Below are 11,075 nucleotides of genomic sequence, written 5' to 3'. Positions count from 1 at the left end.
TCAAGTCATAGAGACAGTTGTTTAGACTGGAGAAGAACAGAACGATGAATTTGAGAAAAGTACATGCATTGTGGTTTGCAGGATGGCAACTGTATTGGTTAAGAGTCTAAAAATTTAACTCGAGATTGAAAGGAAGAATTACAACCACTGAAGCTAAAAAAAAAAACAAAACAAAAAACACACACCACCACCACTAAAAAAAATGAAGCCTCCCAAAGTCCATGATTCTGCACACTGAAAACATCGGAAAGGCTTCCAACACCAGTGGCTTTGTTTGCACTGCAAGCTGGCCAGGCACAAACCTGAACTACCATGCCTGCCTGTGCAAGCAGGGGTTTGCGGCTCAGCAAGAGTCCCAGGTTTGGTTCTTGGAAATGGGTGTACTCTCTCTTCCACACTTTTAAACCATTTTTCCAGTTAAGTCTGTAGTTTATTAGAAATCTTCATTCTTATTCCTATGGAAGACCTATCATATTTATAAGGTTGTAATTTAAGCAGTTTTGCCTCTCAAAGGAAGTTTTATGGCCAACATTAATTCCAGTGAATCCATTTCACTAAGAAAATGAGTGATATAGCTGCCAACTTCCATCAGCAAAAGAATTACTTTTTTCATTCTCCTTCTTTAATATAATTTGTGGTAGTCAGTTGTAGAGTTATGAGTCTTCAAATACTTCATAAGTATTTTCAGCAGATTTCTTAAGGATATTTTTCATCGTGTATCTTATATAAAGTATTCATAAGTTGTGAAATTACTTCATTTCCCAGCAACACAGAACATCAGCAATCACACCAAACTAACCCTTGTAAAAGCTTGTTTAGTAGAGAGGCATAAGGATACAAATTTCTCCTAATGTGAATCATCATAATCAGCAAGTAAGGAAAGGGCATTTTCAAAAAAATGCATGTAAATAACATCATGATGCAGATAAATGGCTTTTGAGTCCTTTGAAATCTCTGTTGCCCTTCATCCTTACACACTGGTATCAACCAGTATTTTTCACGTGCACAGGGCTTTTTTTGAAATAAAAACACCAACATGAGCTGTGGTAAATTTACGTTATAATTCTAGCTAGCTTATGTGAACATCATAAAAGTAACCAACATGGATGGTTGAAATAAAAACAAAACCCAAACCAAAACTATTATTTGTTATATAGTAGTTGATATATTTCAAATAGTTTTCCAAGTTCTGTAGTTACCCACTTTTTTCAAAGGGGAAAAAGTTGTTCATATTTTCACTAGTAAAGATGGTATTTTATTTCCCATTCATTTTATATGAATTATTCATTGTTAGGTAAAACATCAGGTTCTGTTGCATTTCATTTCCTCAGAAGATACTTCAGTTTTAAGAAAAAGAGACTCTCTCATTGAAGTAGACTTAGAAGTACCAGTCTCTTTACAGTGTCTTCTCAACCTACAGAAAACAAAAGAAAAAAAGCTAATATTTATCAGCAATGTGTACGAGAGATTTTATATACATATCTAGTCTTACACACTGTTAACAGTAATATTTCAGTATCTAATTTAACTTATGCCCCAACCAACATTCTTCTACCCTAACTACAAAGCAGTAAAAGGATAAATTTGGAGCAGAAAAGATTTAAAAAGGAGTCATAAAGCATTTTCCTCCTTTTTTATGGAAAAGCCTAGAAATGTAGAAAATATTAACCAACTTTTGCAATTGATTTAATCTTGTTGTAATTTAACAACAAAAGCTACACAAGTAGGTATAAAGAATTATAATACTGAGTATTGTCAGAAAAGATATGTTTGCTTTGCCTTTTTTTTAATTGTCGTCTTATAAAACCATCAGAAATGTTAAATCTGGCAGTAGTTCTAGGCTTATTTGCTAGATTCATTTGCCTTAAAAGTCATAACATGTGTTTCTTACATCTGCACTGAAATGCTCTGCTTCTCATGTCAGCCCTTTCATTCCACAATGGCCAATTTCACGTCCTCTGTCCTTCAGCATACTGTATTTGCTTTCACTTGACCATTAGCTTTCAAGAAATAGGTTTTTTTAGTACCAGTGAGGACATTAAACAATTATATAGAGTGAACATTTATTTTATGCCTAGATCTTACTTTCCTTGGAAAAATCATTCTAGCAAGACCATCCCTATTAGCAGTATTTGTCAGAGTCCAATACTCACTGACCAGGCTCTTTTAGGTATTCCACACATGGAGTGTGTCATGTTTAACAACAAATTTACGTATTTGAAGATGGCTGATGTTACACCAGATTTCTGATTTAGTGGAGTGATACAAAAGATATTGCATAACACAATATAATACACTTGGTAATATATATATAGCAATTGCAATACACAGTTCAATCACAATCCTAATGTGATTCCCATTACCGGTCTCCAGAATACGCTCAGCGTCAGGATGCTGGGCATCCCCTATCACTGGTAAAGGGTACATGGGTTGAAGCCAACTCAAGCCTGTTGCTCTCTTCAGTTTTTATACTCTTATGTCGGGGTGAGCCACGCCACCTATTCACTGCCCCAACCCGTGCTGGTCTGGCTAACTCAGGGAGACATTCACACTCTTAATGAGCTCAGGGAGAAACATTGACACCACCAGTTGATCCACTCAACGGTTGATAGCTGTTTATCTAAAACAAAGGCCACCCTCTGGACCCCTTTGTGCTGAGATAAAGTCATCTCATTGCAAGAGCTGTGGTCAGTCATATCCTGCATTATTCCCTGAGCTTCATATCACCCTGGCCCGTCTCCTGTGAGCCTTCTTCCATTTTAGGGGTCTATTGGCCAATCACAAGACATTAGCTTTTCCTTTCATATTTTGACAATATTTAGCTCGTCATGTAAAGGAAGTTAAATCCTTTGTCGGTTATTCAAAAGCAGCATTCCCTACCCATACATTTCTGTAGTGTCAGATTGCTAGGGTAGGAACCACAAGGCAAGCCACAGTAATTTTGATTTCTGACTACTTGAATTATTTATATAGTTGTCATTTCTAAGAGAAATATCTTTGTACATTCATTATACACTGATAATGTGTGCCTAATAAATCAGATGAAAGACAGATTAAAACATATAGCAGAACACATGTTATTTAGCAAAGAAAATGAATGCGTATCATTCAATTTTGGTATGCAGAAAACTTTAAACTCCTCTGGCACCCAGCACAGTTTAACTCAGGGAACCAAGAACTAGCCTTTTTATAAGAATAGTGGGGAGCAACAAGGGACTAGAAAACTTAATAACAAAAAAAAAAAAAAAACCCCAACCTCTTTCTTTAAGAAGTGCTTTGCCTAAGAGCTATTACTAAGAGTAAAATCAACCCCTTTCTCACTTTGCACCCTCCACTCCCTTGTGCAGTTGGGGTTAAGTACCACAGAGCTAACGTGCTTAATGAATTTCATATATATATATGAAACATCATATATATTCTCCAGGTATAGCAAACCTGGAGAAAAAAATCTAGGGCCTAGTGAAAACAAATCAAGCTCTACAAATGGAAGTGCACATACTATTACAATACTTTCTTGAAATACTTATGAAGGTCTGTACTTCCAATGTAAACACAGCCACCACCAGCCTTAAAAACTAGATGTACTTTGCACTGAAAGTAGATTTATAACAGACAACCTCACCAAGTCATGGGACATATTCCTGAAAACCTTTGTATTTGCACGTAACAAGAGAAGAGGAATTAAACCTCACACTGCACAACTGAAAGAAGCAAAACAATAATTGTTTCTTTTTTCAGTTGAACAACAAGGAGTTGGACTTGGACTTGTCATTATAAATAAGCCAACCTGTATCAGTAGCAGCAAACAACACATCCAGATCTCAGCTGGCCTCAGTCAGCTCAGACTGTGTCTCATTTTGACAGGAACTATGTTCCCTCAGGAACATAAGTGTGTTCAATTCAGTTGGGCAATTCACATCCAAGATAGTACAATTTGTCTTAGAAAGATACCTAAAGCTTTGAAGATCACTTATGGTCATTTTCTTTTTTTTTTTTTTTCCCCAATTAACAACAGTTCACCACGCTGCTATCTGAAATATCACCCAAAAGCACTGGATGAGTGCATCCAAAGCATCATTTTCAATATTTAAAGTATGGCTTTCTAGAAGACATGAAACACCTATTAACTGTTTACCAAGGTCCTTTTATTGTACTCTGGTTCTGTAACTGTTTATTAAATGAAGAGCAAATTTCTTTAAGCCTGCCTTAGAGTCTCTTTATGTTGCCAGAAGGACGTAAAGATGACGATAATCAGGCAACCACAAGCAAAAGATTCAGCACATCTTAAGAAGTTGCTAAGCCTCAGCTGAGACAAGTTAGCCGTACCAGCCACCTTCCCAGACCGATGCAAATGCAAAGCATAGTGAGTTGGATCAAACCACCTCCACAGAGGGTTAAGGACATCTGTTCAGCTTTGCATTTTCACTGGCCTAGGAACAATCCATGGTGCCTGCCATTACCAGATCACAGCTGAGGGGTGCTAACTTTTGAAGGTGTCATGAGACAACTGCTTGTGATCCTTTGCCCACATACATTTGTTCAGAGACTCAAAGGCCTGGTATTCCCTTGACATTAAGCTAGGAAAAACATTTTCTAAAAGTTGCTTTGTAATTAATTGGATTAAAAATTGATATAAAATAATTTGTTGAAAGGAGATTCAGAGAACGACAGTGCATTCATGAAAGCACCCAAAAGAGACATTAGCAAGGAGCATGCCTGCTCTGTGTCACCTTTCAGCAGATCTCAAAAGTACTGCATCAGGGGAAGGAGAAAAAAAAAAAAAAAAAAAGATGGTTTTCTATACCACAGATATATTGAAACTACCCAATAAATTTCCATGTTTTTCCAATTATCCCGGTCCAACATTTCTGTAATTCCATTAACTCTCAAGATAATTTTTCTCTTTGTTTTATTATTTGCATTTACTAATTGTTAAAGGGGTCAAAAAGAAAGGAAAAGCAAAGCTTTTTCATATGGAAAGAAGGCATTAGTATGTTCTGTTACACTTATGATTGAATGATGCCTTTAGTGCAAAAATTACAGAAAGCATATATGGAAATCTATAAACTCTAATTCATATACTTTCATTCATGTGTCTGTATTTCGTATTACACAAGCATACATTTTTTGGTCTCAGCTATATGTCCATTACCACTGAAAAGTGTTTATTTCTCTTGACTTTACTGTTGGACTCGATGATCTTAAAGGTCTTTTCCAACCTAAATGATTCTAGGATTCTATTCTATGACTTACAGACAACTGTCCAACAACCAACCCTCCACATACAGCTATGGAATTGTCACCTACTTTTTTTTTTTTTTAATGGCTAATTTCAGAGGAAAAGGGTTTGCTTTAGGACTTCTCTATTAGATGATTGCATCACTTGCAATTTTATTCTGTTTAAAAGCTATCTTACAGGTAAGTCCCAAAAATGCTTGTTCTTCTGCCTGTTTTTCACTAATTTGTGTAAACATTCAAAACATGCCCTATTCTTTAACCATGCAGATCGCAGAGCATTAAGATGACAACTTTCTACTGAATGTTCCTACTCCAACTGTGAAACATATTTCCCATAGATGCTCTCTAGTGTCAACTTAAAATTTGCTGTGTCAGCAGAAAATTGTTGGCAGGAATTGTTCCTACTACATATTCAGAGAGTAAACATCAAACAATTGATTTATATAAATGAACTAATTTTTTAAATTAGCATCAGGAGGAATTCTTATGGTCCTTCCCTAACAGGAAGAAATTAAAGTGTTATGAGTACGTGCTGTTCCTTACATAACTATGAATAAAGTTCTAACACACCATTCTGAAGGCATAGCATTTGAGTGCTGGGAAAAGTCATTAAAGAACGAAATCCACATAGACTGAAGGGAAGTCCAGGAAAATGGCTAGCATAGCCTTTTGTTGGATGTCCTGATACAAACCAACTTGGAACTTTTGGAGATTACAATGTCTTAAATTGAAGTAATTCACATGCCCCCATTATGCATTCAAAGAGGCAAAGCAGATATTTCTCATTAGAGAGATAAAAAAGTTCTGGCAAAACATTTTTTTTAATGTATAAAATTAGCTTGACATGATGAACCATTGATTCGTAAGTTTATCTAAACTTCATGTTTATGTTTACATCATAGTATATTTAATAGTGTTAGTGACTTTTTCCCCCCAGAATTAAATATTTTGATGTATTTTGTTAAAGAGCCCATCAATATTATCTTAAAAATATGAAATTAATCATTGATGGTTCAATAGGTAATGAATTATTTAGTGACTCCATACGTCAACCATTTTTGACTCTCCCAAAATTTAGTAATAAATTATGGTGATCCCCCCCACCGTGTTTTTGAACCACCAAAAAGATAAGAGAGTGAAAGCAAAAAACTATTTTTGAAATCTTTTTTGGTAGTTGATCTAGGCTCTGTGAACAAATATCCACTTAAATTACAATTCCTAATTATCAGCTTCATTCTTTGCTGTTATCAAAGTGATCAAGACCTGAATTAGCATTATCAGCCTAATTATCTGGTCAGTCATACTAATGAACATCACCCTGCTCTTAAGCAGGATGTGAAACTCTGAGAATCTCTCCAGAAATCCAGATCTCAGTTCAGCGCCTTTCAGGAAGCATTAAATAAGTTCACCCCAAAAAGGGAATCAGTGTCAGGAAAAAAGTTTTTAAAAATTTAGATTCTAGTTGTACTTCACAGCTTGAAGAAGAAATGAGTTTGGTTTCATTCCTTTAGAGATTCTAGTTTTAGAACAATATATTTCAGTCCTGGCAGAGTTAATAGATGGCTCACTCGTTTGTCAGGATGAATTTTCCATTTCAATATGACTCTATTGCAACAGCACCACAAAAACACCAGCATATATATGTAACTCCCAATACTATTTTGTGGCATCCTTCTTCAGAGGGCAAGTACTTAATCAGATAAAATGGGGCTTAATGGAGTATCACAACTGTCCAGCTACTCCTAATTACTAAACCTGCATGGCTATAAATCAAAATTTGGCAAGATTTTGAAGCTATGATCAGGTGCGTGCAGTTCAAACCAGTGGCTATTCCAGCCTGCCTGCCCTTAGTACAACCTACAAAGGCAAGAAGCAAGCCATTATGTCTCAACTTGAGGTTTTCAAGGGACAACAATTCCATAACCTTCTCGGGAATTACAATCCATTGCTTTAGTATAAAATAATTTCCTTCCTCCCTTTATAAATATTATACTACAACAGTTCCTCTACATCTAAATTTATCGGGAGCTTTCACAAAGAAAAGTAGAGAAGTAATTGATCTATTGGGTAATATATATAGCTACATAATCTCAGAATAGGATTGGTTCAGTTTTGGTGTTTGTTGAAAAGGATTTATTCTATGCTGTATAAAGAGAATAAAATTAATTTTGGTCTCTGACCTCTTATTTCAGATATTTTTATAAAGTCCACCAAGGATACATACAGAAAAATAGTTATGTACATCGAGAAACTGTCATACCTACAGGATAGCCAAAGTAAGTTGGAGTTTTCAAACCTGATTGTCTACCACAGCGTATTCAAGTGCAACTCTCTTTGCAATTTGTGACTTTGATACAAAGGAATAACAAGATTTCCATTTTAATAAGGTCACACTGTACTTGCTAACACAATAACTAAGGAAAAGTTACTGCAGATCTAAGCTGTGAGACAAAGTGACTTAATTTTATAATGTAACGATTAACCTGGAACAGGTACTACAAAAATATTTTCCTTATATGCCACGCACAGTGACATGTTTGTAACATTCTCTCTCGTGTTTTAATTATCCAAGAAAACTGACATTCAAACAACATATTCCCAAGTTGCATGCAGATTTTTTTTTCTTAAGTACATCATTCCTTAAGTAGGTATTAGATTTCAGAGAGTTAATTAAAAGTGGAAAGATAACAAAGTATGTGATGTGAACATTTATAAACTACTGAGAGAGCTGAGACATAAGATTAGGATCAACTCTTATATTTGTCCATCTTCCCTTGTACATGAAGGATATAGACAGATTTGGTCTTGCAGAGTAGCCTAAAATATTGCAGTCCCACAAATGAAATGCTGTAGAAGACTGAGTGAGCTTGCTTCAGAGCAAAACATCAACTTAAACCTATTCTAATGAGAGAAGAGAGACTTATCATGCCTAGTTGCCCAAATAACCTTTTAAAGCCATGTTCGTTTGCATGCCTCTGACATTCCAGATAAAATGAGTTTATGCTTACAAAGCTGGCTATGCACCGAGAGAGACCAGGAGTGCTCACGTAGGAGCCGATATATGTTTGCGGTGGGACAATGGACAACTATAATAATAATTTTTTACAGTTACAGAGGTGAAAAAAACCAGCAAAGTATAATTTAAGAGACATCCATGCAACAGTCTTGTGAGCATTAACTCTTTTATCCTTCCTGAAATTCTTAGAATTAACTCATAAGATTACCCTCAATATTTTGGACAAATGCATTCCAGGTGTGCTTGGTGGTTCCTCCCCCCCACAAATGCTTGATATTCATTGTTTCGTGATTCTGTAGGCCATTAGGTGATGTTCTTCCTATGTGACTGGATGACTGAGACAAAGGAGAAAGACATGCAGGATACAGGAAAGCACCAGAAATGACACTCCTGTGCATATCTTTGAAGCATTGAGGATTTGCAAAAGACCATCAAGCAGCCACCCAAATTTTCATGAATAGTGAATAGCACTAGCTTCAGAAATAGCAGCAAACAAAAACTTCGATTGTTTATGAATACTTTTTTTTGGTCATCAGATGGACTTCATTCATTTGGAACCCTCAAAATACTGAAGAGGAAGATATATAATAGTATATTAATTAAGCCAGCTCTATGGGATTATTTCAATTGAAACCAAATATTATTTGTTTCATTATTCATCTCTAATAATGGAATGCAATGTTTGAGTTTACAATGCATATGTGAACTTAAATACATAAGCAGTCATGTATACTAAGATCCACAAATTGAAGATTCTATAGAAACCAGATTCATTTTTGTGATAGTAAACACAGTATGTACAAGAGTTAAACTGCTAAGTAGAAGCAAGAGTACTACTGAATGCAGAGAAACAAGAACCTCTTCATATTGGAGAGCATCTCAAAGGAACACGACTGAGCACCATACTATATTGATTCAGAGAAAGTCAGTTTGATTGGGTGCTTAAACACCAATTGCGTGTTTTAAAGTCTTGCCCCATGTCCAGTAAATGCTGTACAAGCACCTATATGGCAGATCACCTCACTAGGATGAGAGGTCAGTTAAACATAGCTGTTTGTTGCACATAGATTCAATGAATATTTTCTTTTGGATTTTTGCAAGTGAATTTGCATCTCCAAGTTTCACTATAAAGCCTCATGTTAAAATAAACAAAAAAAATTAAAAAAAGAAACCCCATTAATTATATGCCATGTTTATATAATGCCACAGAGGTTTCTTCATTTAAACATAATACCGTTCAACCCAGTCATGCTTTGAACTGAGGAAACATGCTTTATTTTTTTGTGAACATTGATTTACAAAAAATTCAATTAGCATTGTATGTTTATACATAGGAGAAATCAGGAAATGAGTTTGTTTTTGCATGTCCTCTTATTAAATATACATTCAGCTTAGAAAGGGGGGGAGAGGTGATTTCTGAGGAGTTTGAAAGGATTAAGAGAGAAAATCAACTTCAGCACAGCTCTAAGACTACAGTAAGGAGCTTACCCAAGAGAGTGAGATGACTGCAACAGTTTCCTCTGGTTGTTTCTAACGGTTATTTTAATTTGTTTTGTCGTCCGTGACCTTTCACAGTTATTAAGAGAAGTCTTTGTTGTTGTTGTTTTGTTTCCCATCTCACACATACAAGTGAGTGAACTTCTGATATGGATTGAGTCCTGTGTATCAAACTGCCACTTGGCATCATCAGCAAATGAAGGGGTAACGTCCCTACAACACCAAGCTGAAAAATTTACTAAACTTACAAACCTATAAAAAGTACAGTGGAAGGCAGCTCAGCAGGATCCCACAGAAATCCAATAAATGTCTCTTCAGGATTCTAGCGATTTTTAGCAAGGGACACTGAAAATGCACTTTCTGAAATTTGTTTAGAACAAAAGAAGGAACCAATGGTTTGATTTCAAAAGTGGTTGCCCTATATTCATTGCCTCCTAAGCTGAGCCTGGAACAGTTCGAAACCTTCCACTGACAAGACAGAGCAGTTTTCAGCTGACTATTTATTGCCGAGACTGAAGATAAATGACAACAGGCTTGCAGACTTCAACGGTTTGTCATCTAGAGCAAAAGTTTCAAGCAAACACATCTGTGCAATAGTTCTAATGCAAATATTAGCCAGTCCTCTCCAACTGAAGTGCCTATTGGCAATTCTGTGAGTATTTCTCCACAATCTTTTTATACACAGCCTAAGGACTCCGACAAACTCTCTCTTTCCCTTCAAAGGCTTGTTAAGTATGTGATGAATAAATCTGTCACTTCCAATTCTAAACTTACTTTCTGTTTTGATTGCTGCAGGATCTTGTATCCATGGCAACTTTTCACCACTCAGAATCGATTAAAGAAGTGATCAGTTTATCTAAATAGCCATGCTGATGGAGGTGATTGTTTTTTCTGAAATAGCAACCGTGACAGGTACTGTAAGTTTCCTTGACCAGTTGGTTTTCCAACACAGCAAGTAATGAATTCTCAAAGAACACATTGTGGTCAGCTGAACGTTCAGTTCATTTCTCCTCTCTAAAACAGGTTTCTAATTAAATACCCCTGCAAATCAGTATCTAACATTTCTGATCAAAATGTCCTGCTCTTTTTTTAAGCAGAGCACCATAGCGTACAGATCTTGTTGAAGGTCTGAGCTGCATTTGTCCCTAAATACAAATGTATTTTTTATTTGCTTTAGGACAATCAGTTTTATTTATTAAAAGAATAAACCATCAAGAGTTTTCAGTCAGGCATAGATGAATGTTCAGATTAATTACACAGCATGGAGGCCCAACACACCAGAAGTGTGTCAAAAGCACTGCTACAGGTAGAGGAATGTGAGGCA

At 35.9% G+C, this 11,075-nt stretch overlaps 1 long non-coding RNA gene across 1 annotated transcript in view; it reads right to left on the bottom strand.

The window, feature by feature from the left end:
• Positions 1-1,042: 1,042 nt before the first annotated feature.
• Positions 1,043-11,075, bottom strand: part of LOC127020275 (uncharacterized) — a 29,275-nt gene continuing 19,242 nt past the window's right edge. Inside the window, exon 3 of the long non-coding RNA XR_007767047.1 lies at positions 1,043-1,414. This is a non-coding gene — a long non-coding RNA (uncharacterized LOC127020275). The remainder of the gene's footprint in view (positions 1,415-11,075) is intronic.

Source organism: Gymnogyps californianus, chromosome 10 (genome assembly GCF_018139145.2).
Source record: "Gymnogyps californianus isolate 813 chromosome 10, ASM1813914v2, whole genome shotgun sequence".
NCBI classification, from domain to species: Eukaryota; Metazoa; Chordata; class Aves; order Accipitriformes; family Cathartidae; genus Gymnogyps; species Gymnogyps californianus.
Note: the sequence above shows the minus strand (reverse complement) of the source record. Positions and strands in the feature narration are given on the sequence as shown.